Source organism: Toxotes jaculatrix, chromosome 21, assembly GCF_017976425.1.
Source record: "Toxotes jaculatrix isolate fToxJac2 chromosome 21, fToxJac2.pri, whole genome shotgun sequence".
Classification (NCBI taxonomy): domain Eukaryota; kingdom Metazoa; phylum Chordata; class Actinopteri; family Toxotidae; genus Toxotes; species Toxotes jaculatrix.
The window spans coordinates 4,043,985-4,068,042 of NC_054414.1; the positions used below are offsets into that span (position 1 = coordinate 4,043,985).

Below are 24,058 nucleotides of genomic sequence, written 5' to 3' on the forward strand. Positions count from 1 at the left end.
GCAGCCGCACACAGAAAGAAAGAAGGAGACATTAATGCATGCATAAGTTTTATTCTCCATCAAGCAGCAACTATGTCTCACACACACTAAACCCACACTGACCCCAGTGCCATCCATATAGTGACAAATAGCCACAACTAAGCCTGACAACACTAAACTACACAACACAGCCTGTGCTTCCAACACTACCTGCTGATGGGCACACACGGTTGCTGGGGAGTGTACACAAATGAATCCTTCAGTGTAGAAACACTGAGCAGTATTGGCCAACATTCATCCTCATGACTCTCTGGATCAGCAGCTCCTCCATCCTGCACAACACACAAAGAAACACACTCAACATTAGCCACAGGTGCTAGGCAAGTCAAACTCTGGAAGTTAAAACATCTTACAACACTTCCACAGGCAGCAGGGGGCGTACCTGGGCTCCACACACAAATACATGTTTAAATGTAGAAACACTGAGCAATGTTGACTTATGTGCTTTCTCTTACCCTCTGATGATTCTCTAGAGCAGCTCATCCTTCCTGCAGAGAAGGCACATGCACACACAGGCTTTGGATATTTAACCTGGAATTTTCAACATTCAGCAACACTTCAAGGTGCAGCTGAGGGCCTACCCTGGCCATGGCCTCATCCACACTGCTGAACACACACCCTACACCTAACCCAAGGCCATCCACACCAACAGTTACCCACAATTAAGCCTGGCAACAAGACATGCAACTCAACCCATGCTGCCAACACTATCTGCTAGTGATGGGTAGATGAGGCGTCATGACACATTGTCAAACTGTATTGATACTGTGTCGATCCTGTGTCACTGAATACTGACACCTGCTGGACCTTAAAAATCCCTACAGGCAACCTAGTTGACAGACTCAAATGACACTGATTTGATAACCTAGTATATACAATAATATAATTTAAGTCATTGTATTTTATATTGTATTTTTCCATATCTTCATTTAAATTTAAAATCTTTGATATTTTTAGATACAGTCAATAAATAATGTGAACATGTATCATAACATGAAAATCTAAGTGAACATGTTGTGAATGAGGATGCTTGTGGACTGGGATTTTCTTTTTTTTAACAAATTTTTATTTAAAAAAAAACCGTTTTGAAATTCAGTCTGTTACACTTTGTTGATACAACTTCTCCAGCTGTAGAAAACACCCGCTCACACGGAACAGATGAGGATCCGATATGAGATCAAAATGGTCCCACACGGTGGAAACCTTTCTTTTGGCTTGAGGCTGCTCCATAATTGTTGATTAATTTGACAATGAACCGCAAAAGATCAGAGATTCTTTTGGCAGATGCATCCCGTTAACATATGCGCTTCTTTATAAACAGTTTGGCGCGTCAGTGTCAGTTCCTATATTAGTCATGTGACTTTCTTTAAACGATAAGCGCACCGACACGGGTTTTGCACTGAGTTCGACGCATGCGCCGACGCATCGCTGTTGCCGGAGCCATCACTACTATCTGCCAATAGGCTTCCATATATACACAATTATGTCCAGACCACAACTGCATATATGCTTCCACCTACCGACAACACCGACGCAACGGCCCAGCAAAAGCAAACGCGCGCTCCAAACCTATGCAGGCCGAGTTTCTTCCACACACTGAATCCATCCACAACTAAGCCTTGCCAACACTTGGCCAGTCCCAAACTCCTAAGCGGCTATACTGGTTACAAAGCCCATCTCAACCGAGCTAAAGACACAAGCCTGCACTTCAACACTTAGATCTCCCAAATGGTCTCGGCTGCTCCGCTGAATACCTTCGTTCGTCCTGCGGAAACACACACACATAATCAAACATATTAGCCTCTGGTCACAAATCAACTCAAGCTCTGCATTTTAAATGTTCTGCGTGGGCCTTACCTGGCCTCCACGTCCGCCATTTTTCCTCTGGACTGCTCCGGACAGTGAACCTCCTGTCTCGGGCTCACGCCGAAGTTCCAGCTCCACTAGGCCTGAATCGTCTCTCTGCTCTCAGCCACAGCTTTCACTGTGCACCAGGAAGCACAATAACAAATAACCTGCTAAACATGAACACACAGGCTTCTTCTGTCTACAGGTAACGAGTTCAGTTCGCTCCACTAACCAGAAAAAGAGCTTCAACAAAACAGAACATCACGGATGTATCCTGTATTCCACAGCAAAATCGAGCAAGTGTTACCCCAACGCCTTATAAGCTGCACAACATAAGATTCTGCCCTGCTATTGGCTGAGCCCTCTCCTCCCCGGTCACATGGGTTTGATTAGCGCAGGGGCAACAGGTGCGACTGAGTTTTGGCGCGGCTCAAACTGGACTCTGATTGGACGGGACTAATGAGTGAAGTGGTAGGAGGGACCTGCGGTGACTGCCCTCATAAAGCAGCAGTAACGTCTGAATGGGGGTCCAACACAGAACAGGTGTTTGGAATGAGCACAGATTACCAGGGGTTCACTTTCAGTCTGACTCCATGGCTTTATGCATTAAAGACTTCAATCAGAATCAGTTTTATTGGCCAGATTTATGCATACACACAAAAACATATATATATAGATATAGATATAGATAGATATATAGATATATAGGTATAGATAGATATAGATAGATATAGATGTTATATATGGTATGTTCAAAAGCAAAGTCAACCAGTGAATCTTCTGTCAATTGTCTTCCAACATGGTCATTATAACCATGTTACAATATGAAGTAGTATCAACAGTTTACCAAAAGCTCCCTACTTAAATTTCTTTCAAAGGTGTGTGACACCTGTGGCCTTCCCATCACAACTACTCAGCAAAATCTCCAGTTATGTTTTTGCTCCTCAGTAGGAAGAGCTCACTTGATTTTACTTAGTGTTTAAGGTTCATGAGGCATGTCTTATTGTTTCAGTTCATGCACAGTAAAACTGTCAAATCCATTCAACAGTCCTTATTGGGAAATGTGTCTGCAAAAGAGTTAAGAAATATCAAAAGAGGCAACACAACAGAGTTTATTTGGACTTTTACACACATAATAAAGACCTCAAAACAAATAAAGTCTCATTAAAAGACATCATACAATCACAATCTAAAGAAAAAATTAAGTAAACTTACAAAAAAACAGTACACAAAATACAAAAACAGTAAAAACTATACAATATGCTAATTTACATGATGTTGGAGGGGTGAAGAGTAGGATCCTGTGGGAGAGAGAAAAAACATGGACAAATGAAATGTTAGACCAGACCAGTCCACAACTAAACAGTAATTGTCACACTAAAGAATACAAATTGATCATATGATCAGTGACTACATCAGACACATCATTAGCTGATATATGTGAAAATATGCATTTAGCTGTTTTTGTAGGACACAGACGTCCTTAGGTTGATAGCAAGCTGGGGGAAAATACAAAAACTCAAAACCTAAACATCATCATCATCATCATCATCATCATCATAAAGAGGAGGAATCCAATCAGTAAATAAATCAGTTGGGTTTTCAACATCTGACAGAAGACAAGTCTCAGCCAGAGAGGCCATCTGGTGTGTGATTGACCTATAGACCTTACAATGACACTTCTAATGCAGGGAATAATACAACATCCAATCAGACTGAACACGCTCGCACCAATAAGGATACCAGTGATTCCTTGCAGTAGCGATGAATGGGCATAAAATGACATCTGTAGCACGACGAGGTTCAAACCTCAGCTACGACTTTTCACCACCTCCAACTCCAACTGCGTGTCGGACAGTCCCATTAAACTGCAGCACAAAGTTTTCAGATATTTCTTGCAGAAAATCCTCTTCTGGTCCTGCTTTCTAGTTAAATTCGTGCAGAGATTTCTGTAGAAGAAAGGCCTTGTTTAGCCGTGGCTAAAATAATCTGGCTGTAAGGTTCCAGGGACATTTTGGTTGGGCGCGCCGCTCTGACAGGAACCAGGCTATCTCCTTCTTCCTGGCCGCTGGATTCTGCCGTTCGCCCAAACGCGAGATTATTATAAATAAAGAACAGTAGGTGGCGAAAATCTTGCAGCCGATAGCAGCAGCAGGTCTCCGTTAAACAAAAGAAGAAGAAAACAATGACAACATCCGGTCTGTGGGCACGAGAAAACGGTCCTTTTTTGTTTCTGCTTCTTTGTGATTTTGTATTTTGTTACGCTAAGTAGAGAAAGAAAATCTAAGTTATTTTTAAATTTCGAGGATTCCCTTAAGACCCACAAAAAAGTAAAATGTTTTTTGTATTTTAAAACGAAAATCAAATAAGCACTTTATTTTATTTTTTTAATATCAGCGTTTGAAGGAAAATTCAAATCCCAAAAGATACACGGACCCTTTTGTCTCTGTATGTTAATATTGTAGAGTCACAGAGTTTTGATATTTGAAATATAAACTGAAACATTATCATATAAACTTACACCAACCTCGTGTTACGAACACGCTCCTCTTCTTAGCTGCGTGAAGAGCTGATCGTTTATATTCAGATGCGTAAGGTCATGAATGCAAATAAACTCCGCCAGGACAAGGAGGTGATTGGACAACTGCACCAAACGTAGCGGTGATTGGCTCCTGCCAGACCACATGTCAAACATGAAGCGCCGGTGGAAAAGCTCAGTTCTGAAGGTGCAGGCTTCTCCCTTTTGGCCCAAAAGGCCACACTACTGCCTGAATATAGGCGGTCCGCTCTCACCCATCTTTCTATTTGACTGAATGTAATGACGGTGCATCTAAAATTCACTTTGCGTCCTCTGTGAATCCACCTGAACACACACACAACACTTCTTCTTTACAAATTCTCATTTTAATGATACAGAATTCAGTGGAAATATGAATAAACGTAACATCAAACCTGAACAGAGAAACATTTAAGTACTGATGTCAAATTGCTTTGCAACTTAAAAACATGCCAACTCCCTGATCGTGTTACAGTACGCCCAAATCTTCTCCCAGTGGAAGTTTGGGAAGGAATTAATGAGTGCTGTTTAAAAAAAAAAAAAGAATAAAGGATTAAAGGTGACTATAGATAATGGTTTTCTTTACTGGCCTTACTGAAAGAGGATGGCTCACAAATCTTATATCTCATCTTACAACACTTCCACATGCAGCAGGGGGCGTACCTGGGCTCCACACTGACCATGGCCTCATCCGAGCTGGAGTCCCACTCAGACAGATCCAGCAAGATACAACTGACGAGAAAACGGTCCTTTTTCGTTTCTGCTTATTTATGATTTTGTATTTTGTTACGCTAAGTAGAGAAAGAAAATCTAAGTAATTCTTAAATTTCGAGGACTCCCTTCAGACCCACAAAAAAGTAAAATGTTTTTTGTATTTTAAAACGAAAATCAAATAAGCACTTTATTTTTTTAAATATTCAAGATTCAAGATTCAAAGATTCAAAGGGTTTATTGTCATTTGCACAGTAAGGAAACAGGTTTCCCTGTACAATGAAATTCTTACTTTGCTCTTCACCCAGAATGCCATACAAAACGTTGTAAGTAAAATAAAATAGATAAATAATAGTATTTACAAAATATTAACAAGAGCATAAGTGAAAAAAGTTACATAAAATATAAACTGTACTGATATATACAAATCAGCTGTTGTGCAAATTCAGCTGAGGGTGAAGTGAAGACTGTGCAAAAGAACTGTTATGTGAACAGTGCGGTATGTGTGCAGTTATTAAGGTGACAATATCAGCATTTGAAGGAAAATTCAAATCCCAAAAGATACACGGACCCTTTTGTCTCTGTATGTTAATATTGTAGAGTCATAGAGTTTTGATATTTGTAATATAAACTGAAACATTATCATATAAATTTACACCAACCACGTGTTACGAACACGCTCCTCTTCTTAGCTGCGTGAAGAGCTGATCGATTATATTCAGATGCGTAAGGTCATGAATGCAAATAAACTCCGCCAGGACAAGGAGGTGATTGGACAACTGCACCAAACGTAGCGGTGATTGGCTCCTGCCAGACCACATGTCAAACATGAAGCGCCGGTGGAAAAGCTCAGTTCTGAAGGTGCAGGCTTCTCCCTTTTGGCCCAAAAGGCCACACTACTGCCTGAATATACAAGACAGAACAAAATGATGGAGTCTACACTGTGTTAAAATTATTATGCGAGTGATCTTTTCTTGAAAATCTGGACGGCTGCTGTTCAGAAACAAATGCTGTTTTAGTGTGATGTATCTAAGACCTTGAGCTTTAATAAAACCCTTTTGTTGGAATCTACAAAGCTTTCTCATATCCTTTATCACAGACGACATGTATGTAAGTGTGGTGGAAATATACTTTCTTCCTGATGAGAAGTGAAATAAAATTCTTTAGGCAGTAACTGTCCGTCACACTAAAGTATACAAATTGATCATATGATCAGTGACTACATTCCTTTAGGTTTAAGTAGACACATCATTCGCTGATATATGTGAAAATATGCATTTAGCTGTTTTTGTAGGACACAGACGTCCTTAGGTTGATAGCAAGCTGGGGGAAAATACAAACACTCAAAACCTAAACATCATCATCATAAAGAGGAGGAATCCAATCAGTGACACTTCTAATGCAGGGAATAATACAACATCCAATCAGACTGAACACGCTCGCACCAATAAGGATACCAGTGATTCCTTGCAGTAGCAATGAATGGGCATAAAATGACATCTGTAGCACGACGAGGTTCAAACCTCAGCTATGGCTTTCACCACCTCCAACTCCAAATGCGTGTCGGGCAGTCCCATTAAACTGCAGCACAAAGTTTTCAGATATTTCTTGCAGAAAATCCTCTTCTGGTCCTGCTTTCTAGTGAAATTCGTGCAGAGATTTCTGTAGAAGAAAGGCCTTGTTTAGCCGTGGCTAAAATAATCTGTGAGGTTCCAAAGACATTTTGGTTTGGTTGTGAAAAAGAAGATGAAAACAAATGGATGCCAATAATTATGTCCATCATATGTTTTATGTATGTAAATTTGATTTCACTATATGGAAGCATTTTTGTTGTTGTTCAATAACTCTGGACATTTTATTAAATATTGTGATTCTACAAAACTGCTTGATTTCCATTTATTTCTGAAGCTATTCTAAACTCTACTTAAAATTCAGCAGTGCCAATAACTTTGAGCAGGACTGTAAATAAAAGAACATATTTATTAACATGACATAATCAATACACAAACAAATTTGTCAAAAGTCCTGAACATAGACACTTACACTTATATACATTTCTTGTATCTTGTGAACAGCTATATCACAGTCCATCAGCCAACAGCCCACCATACAAATCAAGTGACAATTAACGAGGCATCAGCTCCGAGCCTATGCATGGTAATGTTATCAGGATGTTAGCATGGACTCTGCAGGCTGTACCAGAGGCACATGCTTTAACACACAGTGTGAAGTATCCATGCTGTGTAATGAATAAAACAGTAGAACTATAGATAACAAGTACACTGATTAAGACAGAGCATTCACCTGGGTCTTCTTCATGCAGCATAGCACATATGTTTGTCATGATGTAAACCGATAAAGAAGAAAACAGGGCAAAGAAAAAATGAAATGAGAAATGCTCTCTTGCATTGTAATGTTTGTCTAACAACCATCTTCAGTAGTTTCAGCCACAAAGTGATCATGAGTACTTCAGTGCTGTAAAACCAGAAAATCTAATAGTACCTATTCACGTACAGCCCCACTTTAAAGGTGTGACTGTAGAGAGCGTTTGTAGCCGTGGAATAACTGAAGCAGGCACACGCACGCACACACACACACACACACACACACACACACAAAAGCCAGCACACAGGCTAAACAGGGCTGAGGTCAGAAGTCCAAGTCTCCCCACCACAAACCGTTAAAAAAATAAATAAATTAAAAATTAAAAAAATAAAAATACATGGAGTTAACCATTCACTTATATTGTCTGTAAATTTGAATGTTGCAACAAGCATTTGGATTTAGTTCCAAAACCTCCACAGTACCAGAGATTAAATTCTGCTGGGGAAATGCTGAACCCTGGAATCACCCTGTAAAATATCAATGAAGAGTTTGTTTTTAGTTGTGAAATCCACAGAGCTTAGACCCTCCAAATCCCCAGCAAAAACAATAGAGAAAACAGTCCAGGCTGGACAGACCTCAGAACTTCAGCGTCCCCCAAATGCTCCAGGTTCATTGTGTCGATCACTTGATGGACTACAGGTTTGTTTAGAAACAGCTGTGAGTGATATGGAGAAAATCCACAGTGACAATTATTTCTTTTCGGGGGGAAATATTTTAAAACCTCAGGTAAACTTACGACATGTAATATGTGAACGTCATTTGATGCTAGCGTAATAAAAGTTATAAAATAAAGTTATAAATAAAATTAATCACTTGGGGCCCCAAGGCTCATTTTTGCCCCACAAGGCTAATCCAGCACTGACAACAATGACTTTCCATATGTGTAAAAACAGCTGGTATTTAGTTCTAAATGAATGCACTACCAAGAAATACCACCAACCCACATGTACACAGGAGCAATGTTCAATTCATGTCCATCTGAAATAATGACAGCACCACACAGACGGCTGGTCTGATTGAAAAAACAGTGATACAGACGTCTGCTGCTGAGGGTCCACGTTAACTGTGTGAACCAATCACAGTCGGAAAACCAACGTATATGTGGTGGAAAAATACTTTCCTCCTTTGGAGAAGTGAAATAGAATTCTTTAGACAGTTATTGTCTTTTGATGCTTTATTATAAAATAAGGTTTACAGAGTAATCCATTTGTGCAGAAAGGACAGAGCTCACGCAGCATCAAATGCTACAGAGGTCTGACCCCAGGTTACAAGTTCCAAGAGTACTTATGCCTGTTTCTCACATACCAGCATGGCAAGGATGGCAGGGAGACAAAATAATCTGAAGGTCAAAAAATAGAGATAAGTTGTGCTCGGAGGCACCGGAGACATAACAGGTGTCTTCACAAAGTACAGTAAACAAAGTACATTAGGCCACTACAGGTCATGTTATATGTACTTCACCCAGAATTGAATATACGAGTTCATGAGAATATACGAATACTTGATAAAAGAGTATATGGTTATATGATAAATTGGCATTACAATTCCCCCTTTGGCCATAAAATGGCCACACCAAAGTATATACAAATTGATCATATGATCAGTGACTACATTCCTTTGGGTTTAAGTAAACACATCATTAGCTGATAAATGTTAAAATATGCATTTAGCTGTTTTTGTAGGACACAGACGTCCTTAGGTTGATAGCAAGCTGGGAAAAATACAAACAGTCAAAACATCAATATCATCATCATCACAAGTCTCAGCCAGAGAGGCCATCTGGTGTGTGACTGACCTATCAATAGACCTTACATTGTTGCTCTTGTTGGTGACACAGAGCTTTACTCTGTAGTCACTTGGTTGGAGCTTGGCATGCTACTGGTGGAGGAGGGCGCTCTTTCACCCCTCACTCTTATATTGCAGACGGTTCCACCGCAGCTGCAGGTTAGGGGCAGCGCACGGCGTGCACCCCAGTTGTCTTCCTCACTGTCTGGATGAGTCAGTTTTCCCTAGACCATTATTCTGGGTCTAAAGAATTTATGTGGCCTCCTTTGCTTTGATTCTCTGGTGGCTGGCTGTCGGCCTTTGGTTCAGGAACCCGTTTGCAGTGGCTGGCGTGTACCCATGCGGCCTTCTCCGCAACCTTTACAGCTGTCTCAGTGGTCAGCAGAACCTGGCCCTGGAAACACCTTGGTTTCCAGTGACGGCGTCTGTGGTCTTTGATGAGAACCCAATCTCCAGGCTGTAAGTTGTGGAGGACTGCTGTGGCTGCAGATGGCAGGGCACTTTTCACCTGTGAATGTAATGCTGATAAGGTTGTAGACAAGTTGGCACAGTATCTCAACATAGCATCATCACATGCACCTGTGGTAAGGGGAGGGCGCCTAACTGGACCTACTGGATGATATGAACAATGATGACGTATGTCAAACCCAAGATAGTCTGACACTTCTTTCAGGGCTTGGTTGACAAAACCTGGTCCATTGTCACTGCTGATGACTGAAGGAATTCCCCACCTAGGAATAATTTCAGTTAGCAGTGCTTTAGCCACAGCTCCAGCATCCTGTTTGGAAGAGGGGAAAACTTCAACCCATTTGCTGAACATGTCAACAATTACAAGACAGTGTCTTTTCCCTTCACTTGGTGTTAGTTCAATGAAATCCATCATTAAATGTTCAAAGGGTTTGTCAGGAGGTGGATGACCAGCAGGTGGCATATGAAGAGCCCCTGATGTATTGTTGGCTGCACAAATGATGCATTTCCTGCAAAAGTCCTGTGCAAAAGTTGAAAAAGCACGTGTGTACCATGATGAATTAACAGCAGCACACATTCCCCCTTTGCCCACGTGGTCTCTCCCATGGTCGTTCCCATCACAACTACTCAGCAAAATCTCCAGGTATGTTTTTGTTCCACACATACACACAGAGTGAGCTCTCAGTAGGAAGAGCTCACTTGATTTCACTTTTATTAGTCAGTCACTGAACTGTGGAACAAGCTACATGAAGATGTCTTTCTTCTGATGATCACTCTAGAACTTTCTACTTAGCGACTCTGTGTGGTGCTGCAGTGGGTGATATCTGACACAGAGTTCTAAATTAAAATCTCTTACAGTTACAGCAGGACAGTTGAGGATGTAAGAGCTAAACTGGCTTAAGCACAGATGAACCATAGAGCATACAAATGATGTGCTAACTTACACCACAGGTACAGTGAGACACCACCAGGTATTGCTGAACGGACTCTTTCTCCACAGAGGCTCATATAAAAAGAAACGAGTAAGCTTGACCACAGCTTACAGTACAGTATTCAATATGACAGAGAGAGTTCCTACCTGTGTGTAAGACGAGGAACCCTGCCATGACCTTCTGAGTCAGCAGCAGGCCATTAGACAGCTCACTGAACCACTGAGGAGCCTCGTCTGAAGAGCTGCAGTCACACAGGAAAACTGTTACTTTATTCATCAGCTCATCGATTCTTGTGTGTCTGTTCTCACAGCTGGTACAGCTGGTGTACTTAGGACAGTGGGACAGTTAGAGACAGTGCTTCTCTTTACCTGGCTGTGAGTATGTGGCAGGTGATGGTGGTGTTGTTGCCTCTGCTTAGGCAGACCTCCTGCAGTGTAAACCCAAAGACCAACAGGTAGGCACACACTGTCAGAGCAAACTTCAACAGGAAACAGCCAAGGAAGTAGTTCTGGGTCTGGTCAAAGAGGAGTAACAGTTTAAAGGAGATTAAAAAGCACACAGAAGTACATGTATACATAACTAGTCATTCATGTTTGATCAATGGCCCCAAGTGTAGATGCAGTAAATACACAAGGTGCAGAAAGAGCAGCTGTTTGTTGTCTGTGGTATTTATCATTATCATTACTGCTTTTATGAAAGTCTTCTCCTGGAATACTTTTCTAGAGACTTCATTTGACTGGAAGAAGTTTCCACTATATCACTACGCAGTATGTACACTAAATGCTACTAATTAATATTATATAAATGTTTGTCTAAGCTTTAGCAGTAATAATCCAGTAAGTGAGGCTTCTAGGTTCAGTAGATGTGGAAGATCTGAGAGGCAGGATCCCACCTTTCTTGGAATGGCATCTAGGTTCTTCCCTGTGGCAACTGCCATGACTGAACTGTCTGGAGGCTTCCCCAGAAGTGACACACTGAGAACACAAATGGACCATTACTATAATGTATAAACACAGTGAAATAACACAGTGTTGTCAGTTCACAGTGTTTTATTATGTGTGTACCTTAGAAGTGGGCAGCTGAAGCAGGACAGCCAGAGGATGTCAGTGGTGTTCATTGGAGGAGGAAGCTGAGCCAGACAGGCTAAGAACTACGGACAAACACCAGAAGCACTTCCTTCATTTATTTATTCAGAAATGTACATCACAATATTAATTAGGTCTTTAGTCTTTTAGCCTGTTAGCAATGATACACACAGAGAAATGTATTTGTACATATAAATCCATATAAATCCACATGCTCTGAGTTTGTGAAGTGCTCTCTCACCTGGATGATGACCAGACTGAGCTGACACTGCAGCAGGAAGAGGAAGCATTTGCGGATGCCATAGGTCGTGTGTCGCGCCTGGAAAAGATTCACCCAAAAAGCAAATGAATTCATATATAAGTGTCTCGTTCTGACTTAGTGTATCTGTGTGTGTGTGTGTGTCCAACCTGCTCTATGAGCTTGACCATGCTGACGCTCTCTCCTTGGTGGAAGGTGACAGAGCAGCCCAGACTGTTGAGCTGTCCTGAGAGCCTCAGAGGAGACAGACCCTCAGCGTCTCTGTTGAAGCCTCCTCCGGTGGCATAGCCAAATGTCTCCCACAAACACTGAGACGGGTACAGAGGGTCCAGAGCGATGCTGTGGAGAGAGGACGATGAAAAATCATGTGGACTGAGAATGAGAAGTAGTTTGTTACATAATTATTGTATAATCAGTCAAAACAATGTTGCTGGACTATGGCAAGATGTTAAAGGGTCAGTACACACAAACTAGAAAATATTTTCCCATTTACCTCTAGTAGTGAGGTATCTGTCTCCATCTAGTACAATGGAGGTGAAAGGAATTGCATTTGTACTGGACAATAAGTTTTGGGATGGAAGTAGGAATCTCAGTGACAGGTATCCCTGAACCCTGACAAACAAGACTACAACTCTCTGCATGGCTAGATAGTATTACTATGAGTTTTCATTTTTTAATAGCAGAAATATTGCTTCAGAATTCAACATTTACTGCTTTTAATTGTGATAAAAATGAAAATCTAGTCTCATTAACATTGATTTTCAAATTTGAAAAAACAGGATGTACTTCATTAATGAGTGTATACCTGATGTCACTCTGTAGGAACAGGCGGCTGTTGCGGAAATTGGCGGAGCTTCCCAGACAGCATGTAACCTCCCTGTTCTCCTGCATGATCTTCATCATCTCACACATGGCTGTGAAGAGAACTCCACTGTAAGTAAATGTCTACAGTACTCTAAAGCAAACACTGAGTATATCGAAGACACAGACAGTGACACAGATCTTTCATTCTTTCCTTGAAATAAGCCTCGTTGGTTATTAATCATCGCTTTTCCTTATTAGAATCAGTTTCACCCTTGAGGGGCAGAGGAAGACAATGGAGTCAGAGGACATCTTTAAAAAGTAAGATGAAAAAGTTTTCCAAAAAAGTGGAATTACCCATAAGGAGAGTGATTCATTCTATAAAACACATAAAGAATACTGACTGTCAGGGGTGCAGTCAGTGAAGAGTGGCACCAAAAGAGGCACATTATCAATGTTCTTCAGATGAGGACGGACCTGGTGGATCCCACGAGGTAGCTTGGCCTGACAAAGGGCAGGGAGAGAAAATGATTCAGACTAATGTAAAATAATTTCAAAACAAAGCACAATTTCCTGCTGGTTACCAAAGCATAAGACAGAGGAATCTGTCTGTATTATACAGCTGCATGAAAAACAGATACTGATATTTCTCCATTGTAGCTTCGGTGGTTTTAATAAAAGGTATTGTTACCCTGTTGCAGTCCTCCAGGAAGCTGGGCACATCACTGTCTGTGGGCTGGAAACTGGCAGCAAAGGACCTTCTGCTTCATCCCGAGAATCTGAATCACATATGAAGACAGTCGGCAAAGTTAGAGATACTCTGTAAAACTCAAATGAACAGACATCACTCGTGTCAGACCTGCACTTCTACAGGACTCCTTTCTGTTATGTCCCCTAAAAGAAGCATAAACATAAAATGGAAAATCTCATGTAAAGTTATACAATGTAATTCAAACTGTGACCACCCCATAGAACAGGGTAATGTCATAATTTGACGAGATCTGATCCAGAAATCATGTGGGTTTACTCTTCAAATGATAAATCTATGTCTGTGTAATTAAACAGCAAGACTAAACACAGAAACCTTGACAACCTACATTGATGTCCACATCACACCTGCAGACAGAAGGACAGTCATGAAGTGCACCCCAACAGTAAATGTAATAAAATGAATAATTTCCTCAGTTTGTGCAAACACAGGTTTGGTACCTTGGTTCAGGTAGGACACATTGTTCTATTGCTAACAGTTATTTTAGTTTTAGTTTTTATTGTCATCTTTGCTCTAATGACAACAACAAAAATCACCCAGTCACCCAGTGTGGACTAGAATCAGATGCATTCTGGGAAATGCACATTTATTTTGGTGAATGTGGAAAAAACAATGTGCTGTCAGCAGAGACACAGAGAGACATCAGATTAAGGAGTCCATTTATTGTCCAAATGAAAGAGTACTATACCTTGATCACTTCATCCAACATAAACTAGATACTATCAAATGTTTATTGGAGCTTGTGTGTGTTCACCTTGCTGCGGAGCTCATCCTCCATAGAAAAGTAAACAAAGGGGATGCAAGCTGTGACCAGGGCATCGATAAGCCGGACTGTGTCCGGACTGTGTCCAGCCTCGCCTGGAAGTGAGACGAGACCATTATTACTGTTTTATTACTTGAATTAATCCGTCCCTCCGTCACTAACTCTTACCATCTGAGCTCCAGCTGTTCCTACAGGAGTTGTATTTGATGGGGGTGGTGGAGGGCAGCTCCACTCCAGAGAAGAGGCTGGGACCGGGGGCCAGTTCTACACACTTCCCATTCAGTTGGCTTGACAGTGACACTTGCATGGGTTTGTAGGCAAAGGCTGAGCAGTAACCTGACAGACAGGCCCGCTGGTAGAAGTCCAGGACCTTCTTTCTGTAACACAAGAGCAGAGTGTAGAAATAAACACTCAGGTGGCAGCTTCTATTATTTTGTCCACCCTCACTATTGATATCAGTGAGGGCAGGTTAAATAACAGAAACACCTCTGTATATACTGTACAGTTCAACAGCATCACAAACTGCAGCCTCCAAAATGATCAGAACGTTGAAGCAACGTCTCTAAAACAGTTTGAAGAGAACCTGAACATGATGAGCTTCATGGATAATAAAGTGGCAGCTGAGTGTAGATATGGATGATATCACCTGTGCTGTGCTTATGAAACTTTGATACTTGTGCCTGACTCAAGATTTACAGCCACAGAAGAGCGATCAGTGTGACGGCACCTGTCTGAGCCCGACAGGGGGTAGATATCAGTTCCATCCCAGAAGTCAGTGCAGGCTTCCAGGATGAGGTCAGCCGAGCCATGTGACAGCATCTGGATGTTATCTACAACAGAGAGGTTAGAGAAAGACAGTGAGAATAACATTAGCAGACATGAAAATACACACAAACACCTTTTTTTTGAACTTGCTCATCTATTTGGTGAAGAGACAGACAAAGGACAAGTAACAGCAAAATGCACCAAGTACATATAAGAAAAAAATCAGCTCTTTTCATTAAAAACTGTAAAATAAAAGAAAACAGAGCAGTACACGGGTTGACTGAAGTGTGTATAGACTTACTGGAGGAGGAGTCTTGTACAAACAGAGAGATGAGGTGGGACATGGGAGGCTGGCGTTTGGTGAAGTAATGAAGGTGGCGGGAGGTTAACTCCTTGGTTTTCTCTCCAGATGGCAGCTGGTACAGAGCCAAGTGGTTCTCCTGTTTGAACAGCTCCCTTGCACCGGGAGTGAATCCTGACACACAAACACAAACAGACACACAAAGGAAAAGATGAGGGTAATAGATAAGACATCATCTAATTTGGTTCTGAAAACTTCTCTTTCTTCCCACAAACAGCACATCATCTGATACTGATGATCAGTTTAAATGATGTTTCACACCAACCCGGAGCCTCTGCCTACAGTGAAACACCTAAACATTGGGAAATGGTTGAATGTCTTTACTGGCCAACAACAACTCTGCACATCACTGCCATCATCTGGTGAGGAGTGGGACAGACGCTGAGTCTCAGCTGTTTAAACCTATGATTGTGATTGCTACAACCTGCTGCTTACAGCCACTGCTGACGGGAGCTCCACAGGGGACTGTCCTGTCCCCTTTACCCTGTCCACCTCGGACTTCAGGTACGGAATTCTGACCTGCCACCTACAGAAGCTCTCAGATCTCTGCAGCTGCTGGATGCATCAGGGGGGAGGATGTGTCACCAGAGGGCAGTGGCTGGTTTTGTGGACTGGTGTGAGCTGAACCACCTGCAGCTCAGCATCAGCAAAACAAAGCAGCTGGTGGAGGACTTCAGGAGACCCAGGACTCCTGCTACTCCTCTTTTCATTAGGGGACAGATGGTGGAGGTGGTACAGGAGAACAAATACCTGGGTGTCCACTAGGACAGCAAACTGGATTTGAGCAGGAACTCAGGAACTCGCAGCTCTCTATAGGAAGGGCCCTTTAGGGCCATTTTTTAATTATGGTTGACTTGCAGTTCAGCCAGGTGCAGTACTCCCACTCCAGTCCATCAATCCAACATAGCAGCAACTTGTTTGTAGCCGTAATTTATCATGAAGACCATGTGAGAAATAGATCTTCTCACAGTGCTCGGAAATGTAATCTATGCAAGGACTTTATTCTGGGGTAAAATGTAATCTGGAGTTCATGCTGAGTGGGATGAAAGCCAGATCAGCTTTTACCACTGAATAAAAATCCTCTGAGCCTCTGATCACTGTGTTTTCACATGACCTAACAAAAAGCCAAACTATGAGGCAAAACAGGTCATGGTATTAACAGGTGGCTCTAAACCAGGGGTGTCAAACCTGTCCACAAAGGGCCGGTGTGGCTGCAGGTTTTTGTTCCAACCAAGCAGCAGCACACCAGACTTGACTCATTTAATCAACTGATCTCAGTCTTCAGACAGTTGATTGGTCAAACTGTGTGCTCTTCATTGGTTGGAACAAAAACCTGCAGCCACACCGGCCCTTTGTGGACAGGTTTGACACCCCTGCTCTAAACCAACCAGATGTCAAAGCAGCACCGTCATTCCAAGCTCACCTATGAGCCTGGAGAGCTCACAGAGTCCCCAGGGTACATAGACAGGCAGTACAGAGCCGTGGCTCTCCTGCAGAGCCAGGTTGGACAGGTGGTCAGAGAAGCGGCAGAGCTGCTGGGTGACGCTGGCGTTGCAGAGGTTCAGCATGATGTTGAGGCCCAGTGGCTTGAGGGAGGGCAGGTGGCACTGCCAGGAGAGATGATCAAACTGGATGCTGGTTGGGTTCTGCTGGTCCTGTGACAGGCTCAGCATCTCCAGGTGGTAGTCACACACAAAGTCCTCTGCCTCCGCCTCTGGGCAGCCCATTGCAATGTCCTGGAGACAAATAAGGGGCAGAAATGAAAAGACCAACACCATCACAACATAGCAGGAATAGTAAAGTTACATCAGCTTACTGAATCAATAGCATGTTTCCTATTTTCACAACGGCTCGTACAGTTTCAGGTCTAAGCTTTACCTGGGCCTGGTCGTCCTCGCCTCCCTCAGTGTCGCGGCTGAAGCTCACGTTGGATCCAGAGTGGTGTGGAGGACTCTGCCGGTAGACAGAGCAGAGCCTGCCCCTCCTGGGCCTGTACAGCAGTCACAGTTAGTCAGGAGTGGATACAAGACTGTGCCTTATCAGGTGGTGAATTGGGGCTGCTGGTGAGGCTAAAAGGTGCCAGAGAAAACACAAACACACACCTCATCTAACTAACTATACATCTAACACCTACATCGAACTATGTGCAATTTTCCTCTTCATTTTCAACTGGGAGTTAAGTAACAGTAAGAATTTCCCTACGGGGATCAATAAAGTTATTCTGATCTGATTCTGATTCTGATCCCTGTCGTCATCCGTCTCCATTCGGCAGTAGGAGTTGACGGACAGGTCGTCTCTGAGATCATCCTGGCTGTTGTGAGGTTGTTCGGCCTGTCTGCTGAGGAACAGCACGGTCTCTGGACTGGGGTTAGGCCACGACAGGATACCCTGTTTGTCCACACAACACAGCACCTACACATACACACACAATATCTGCAAATTAGACACATACTGTCCACTCAGCAACAAGTCTATAAAATGGTTTCCATGTCTATGGGCATAATGATGGTCTCTGGCTTTTTATGGCCCAAATGTTGCCGTGGGCTACACCAGTCAATGGTAGAGTGTGTAAAAGGCTGGAAGTGTAGCACAGTGTCTGAGACTCTCCCTTTAAGACGCCAACCAGATGTCTCCACACACAACGTAGCATCTCCTGCATAAATGAGTGCATATACACACTCAGATATATATAGTAAGCAAGAGAGCCTCTTAATACAATATATTAGAGAGGATAAACATGTCTGAATAAATAAATGCATAAAATTCATACCTATTAGTCATAAGTCATTGGTCATAAATAAAGTGACAATAATTAAAATGTAAAAAAAAAAAAAAAAAGCTTTGAGTAATAAGGAAGAAGCTGAATTTATAGCTCTGCCTAAAAAGCCCAAACCAGCTCTAAAACAGATAAATGTCTGTATGTTTCCACCTACAGACGACACTGACACAAAGACTCTAAACTTACACTGACCTCAATGCTTTTCACACTCACTGAATCCATCCACAACTGAGCCCTGACAATACTCAGCCAGACCCAAACTCCAATGCACCTGGATACAGAACAAAGCCCATCTAAACTGAGCTGAAGACAGGCCTGCACTTCCAACACTCACCCTAGCACTCTCTCTCTCTCACTCACTCACACACACACACACACACACACACACACACACACACACACACACACACACAGAAATGAATGCATGCATGTGTAGAAACACTAAACAATGTTAACCAACATGCAACGTCTCACCTGGTCTCTCATGACCCTCCAAATAAGCTCTGCCATCCTGCAAGAGAAACACAAACAGGAAGCATCAGCACACAAACCACCTTTGAAACAGCCCTTGATTTTCTTTTTTTTTAATCCACTTACCACAAAGAGCTCTGACAACACACGAACAATTGCAGTGTGTCCCTCACTCCCACACGATGGCGCTCTTTCCTCACCAGCAGCACCTTCACTGTCTCCACCTCACATAGACCTACAACACACACTCTCTCTCGCTCACTCACACACACTAAAATTAGTGCATGCATAAGTGTAGAAACACTACAATGTGGCTCTTGCTCACCTGGTCTCAAATGGTCCTCTCACTCAGCTCCTCCCTCCTGCTGAAAAAATACAAAGACATTGGTTTTGGATACTAATCAAGTTAGTCCTTGAACTTGTAATATTTTGCTTGACTTCCAGCTGCAGCAGGGGCCTTACCTGAGCTCCACATTGCCCATGGCCTCAAAGTTGGATGGCCACTCAGCCAGAAGCAGCTGCACACAGAAAGAAAGGAGGAGACATTAATGCATGCATAAGTTTTATTCTCCATCAAGCAGCAACTATGTCTCACACACACTAAACCCACACTGACCCCAGTGCCATCCATATAGTGACAAATAGCCACAACTAAGCCTGACAACACTAAACTACACAACACAGCCTGTGCTTCCAACACTACCTGCTGATGGGCTTCCACACATATACAGTTGTGTCCGGATCACAACTGCATAATGTGCTTCCACATACCAACACTGGTGCAACAGCCTGGAAATAGCAAACATACACTCTAAACTAGGGGTGTGCCATCTCAGTCACCTCACGATTCGATTACGATTCACAGTGCTACGATTCGATTATTCCCCGATTATCGATGCATCTCTATTAATCTTTTTTTCCCCACATAGAATGTTTCTTTTGTTACTTGTAAAATAATGTATATTTTTACATATCGATTCATTGAAGTAAAACACGTTTTTCTCTCTAAAAATAATAATAATAGTAAAAATATATTTTGTGTGGCTGCACCGACATGATTCTGATTTGATTATTTTATTATGAACATGTACAGGAAAAAAATATCTGTTAAAAAAGAAAAGAAAAAATAGGTTAAGGAAATTGACAATATTTCCACTTCTATTACAATCTGATATCTTGATTTACATGTCCAGAAAGTAATCCTTTTAAATCTTATTGTATGTGCATGTCAGATTGTTTCTCATAAGGATTTTGGACACTATTCGGTCACTGCGCGTATTCTTACGTTTCCAGTCAACAGTGTTGACAGAATATGCAACACTCGACGCTAACCCCTCAGTACAGAGCCGAGCAGTTCGCGTCGAGTTTCGCAGTTTTTTCGCCGACGAACACAGAGCCGTAGGCAGCCGCTTCGCCATGCTTGAATTGTTTTGAAGGGGGACGGGCTTAGTCTGTGGAAGGGGCTTGTTGTGCCACCCAGATTTGCTTCCCTCCGTGCAGTTTTCCCCTGACACACGTTCCTCTTCCACACGAAAACAGCATTGCGCTCAAATTATGTCAAATTCCGCGATATTCCGCGTTAAAAATAGATTCAGATTTAATAAATTAATAGGTTTTAATCCAATTCCGCGATTCAGTGATCGCGGAAATCATAGGGCCCTATAATATGTCCGGGGGGCACGCGCTACTTTTTTTTCGTTCCGAAAAAAAAAGCTGGAATAAAGCTGGAAGGACTGCAACTTTAAAGAGCCCACTGACCAGAGGAGACTGAAGATGTATATTATGCAATGGAGCAGAGACAAATTTCATCCCCACACCCTGAACAGCTGCACTCAAGCCACAATATGACATAGGTGACAAAGATAAAATGCCTTCACGGATAATGGACTGGGATCCACCTGTGTGTCAGGATTTTTACTGGCTGCTGATCTTTTGGATCCCCACTTAATGAAACAAAGCCCTCAGAAAGGAAAGGCTTAAAACAGGGGTCAGGCTTGTTGTCCTCAACTGCTATCTGGACGTGGAAGTCCGACAGCCTTATGCTGTTGGAGATTAGAGGGTTGTTTATGCTTTAGTGATAGGCAATCAGCTATCAAGTGAGCTTTTTTCTGACAGTAGAAGCACTCAGGATGTACACGGGGAGGTGACCATGGACCCCTAGCCTTTTCAACCTTTTCAACAGGAGGGTGACCAGAACTAGACCCCACTGGGCGTGACATAGGAACTTTGTCTGGGACAGAAGATAAAAACACATTTTATCACCAGCTCATAAGCACGCAGTATGGATTCTTTAAGCACATTATAACACAAGCTATCTGTTCACGACAAGGAAGACACAACCTCCTGTGCCTTACCTATGAGCTCGCAATGAAGCAGGACAGGCCACATCTCCTCAGGCCACTTTAGTGCTGTAGCAATCCTCTCAAATGCTGTAAAACAGGAGTCAACCTCCGCCTCCCAAAATGTGGGCACCAAGGATATATTCCTACTCACATCAAAGCTTGGCTTTGTCAGGACCAGTGGAGATACAGAATTGTCAGACCCTTGTGAAATCTGCACAGACGAAATTTTCATGGCCTCCAATTCAAGCTGGCGTAACTTAACCCTGTGAGCCCGTACGTATCATATATGATACCCACATTTCTGGGACTCATTGCATCACCATCAAGCATAAACTTTGCATTTAACCCTTTTAGATGAACTCTTATGCTCGTATACTAACTCCTGGTGGACACTCCTCACTTTCCAAATGTTTTGACATGTGTTTTTTCTTTCTTTCAAAATGGCTGCCTCGCACTAGCACACATTTGTGTTTCTCAGGGTCAAGAAAGTTGATCATTTCATGGTTTATGGTGAGAATTTCTTTGAAACACTTACAATATTTTTTAAATGAATAGTTAGTTTGTCCTTAAAACGTTGTATTACTCAGTTTTATAATTACAGTTAGTAGTTATATCGAGCAGAAAATCGGTGTATAAAATATAAAATATACTTAGAATTTATTTTTTTAATTATTTTTTTTTACATTTTGTCAAAGGGACAAATAAAGAGTTCATATCTGAAAAATTAGAATTTTCTGACCATTCTTTCATAGTTCAGGTCTCACAGGGTTAATCTCTTTTTCAGCCTCTATCTCCAACTTGCAAACTTGTAGTCTAAGGTCATAATCCGCTCTACGTACCCTCTCCTTTTCCTGTGCTTCCAGCTGGAGACGAGCGATTCTGACCTTGATCCTTGCATCTGAACTGGAGCCAGACGACCCTGGGGAAAAAGGGTCAAAGCGAGGAAAAGTGGCTGGAACAGCTTCACTCTCAATCCTAGCACCTCGGGGTGTATCATGTACAGCCTGTTCCCTTTTACCATCAGAAAGAGAGGAAACACTTGGACCAACAACTTCCTCCCCTAACTCAGCTGAAACAGGGTTAATAGGAACAAGCAGAACCTTCAACTCAGCAAGTTTTTCCACTATTGTGTTTTGAATTTCATTTTTAAGACTAGTTTTCTGGACAGGGATGCCATAATGAGCTGTTATACAAAGCAAATCATCTTTACCACATGAATCAACTTTTTCAATGCAAGGATTATCAATGAAGTCCTGCAAGTCAAACATCCTTCTTACACAAATACCAAACTACAAGGACTCTTCAAAATTCTTTGGTTGGTTTGTATTGACCCTGGGAAAAAGTATCCCTGAGGAGACCCCACTTGTGTTCCAACCTTAGTTGGTGGAAGCTCGGGATTTCAGGTCTGTAACACAAGCAACCAAAGCAAATGAACAGAGTCAGTGTAGGTGGCATCATTACAGTTAGTTTATTTGAAAACATCAAAATGGAACAAAATGGAAAAAGTGGGGGAGATGTGGACCAGTGGTTGTGCCAAACAAAACAAAAAAAGTTCCAATAAAACCAGGCCTAGATTACTGACTACCTGAGAAAACAAAGGAAACAAAAGACCTGGCTGAGCTCGTTAAAAAGATAAAGAAAAGAAAATACAGGGGGGTGGCACCAACCAATAACCCTAGTGTGTTTATACAACAATAATTCCTACATGCTGCTAAATGTACAGGGTCCCCCAAACTCACCTCTCCACAAACACCCACCACACTTACTCTACTGCCTGACGCCACCAGAGGAAAAAGGCAATCTGCACCTGGAACACTGTGAAGCAGGGCAGGGGAGGAGAAAGAGGAAAAAAACACACACACAGGCCATCCAGGCACATAACAGCTGTATGTGTTGTGTATGCTCACACACTCAGACACACTCAGAGAAATGAATGCATGCATATCTGTAGAAACACTGACCAACATGCTCTCTCTCACCTTGTTTCTCATGGTCCTCTGGATCAGCTCCTCCATCCTGCACAGGACAAACACACTCTACATCAGATCCAGGTACAAACAGTCAAACCTATTTGAAACATTCTGCTACACTTCCACATTCAGCAGGGGGCGTACCTGAGCTCCACCCTGGATATGGCCTCTTCCAAGCCAGAGCCCCACTCAGCCACATACAGCTGGAAAGAGAGAGACATTAATGGATATGTGTAAAAACACTGAACATCTGTCACTCTATCACATCTGGGTTTAAACTCAGCCTGGCGTCCACACACCACAGTCTAAAAGTAACAGTGCCAAACTCTAACATACATGTGGTCATACCAAACAAGTCAGACATATAAAGCCAACTATTACACACATCTACTTATTTAATTCATGTCTAAAGTCAAAGTGGTACAGCTAATGGTTACCCATGATTCTTACTATTGCATCCAACACCTCACAGTTTAAACTCTTACACTATGGCACCCAGACACCACAGGCCAACAGCCAAAACATACAGCTCTCTAACATAGGTTTGGTCTGTTTAAACAAGAAAAGAACAGCGTTTTTAAAAGTCTATCAAGTCTAAGTGGTGCATCTAACACCTCACAGTTTAAAGCCTGAGAATCTGACATCCACACAGCACAGCCTGCACTGTTTCATCTACATATCAACTATTTGTCTAAAAATTGACCTAAAACTCAAATTATTACAACTACATTTACTCTCTGGCAGTCCTCACAGATGACTGTAAACAAAGAAAAGTCATATACATTGCAGAAAGGATGGACAGTGGAAAAGTTGCAGAAAGTTGATTTTTCTGATGAATTATCCTTTAACTGCATCCCAATAGCTGCAAATACTGCAGAAGATCTGTTGGAACCCGCATGGACCCAAGATTCAACCAGAAAACAGTCAAGTTTGGTGGAAGAAAAATCATGGTTTGGGATTACATCCAG

At 42.2% G+C, this 24,058-nt stretch overlaps 1 pseudogene; it reads right to left on the reverse strand.

The window, feature by feature from the left end:
• Positions 1-23,531, reverse strand: part of LOC121175611 — a 28,034-nt pseudogene extending 4,503 nt beyond the window's left edge.
• Positions 23,532-24,058: the final 527 nt, after the last annotated feature.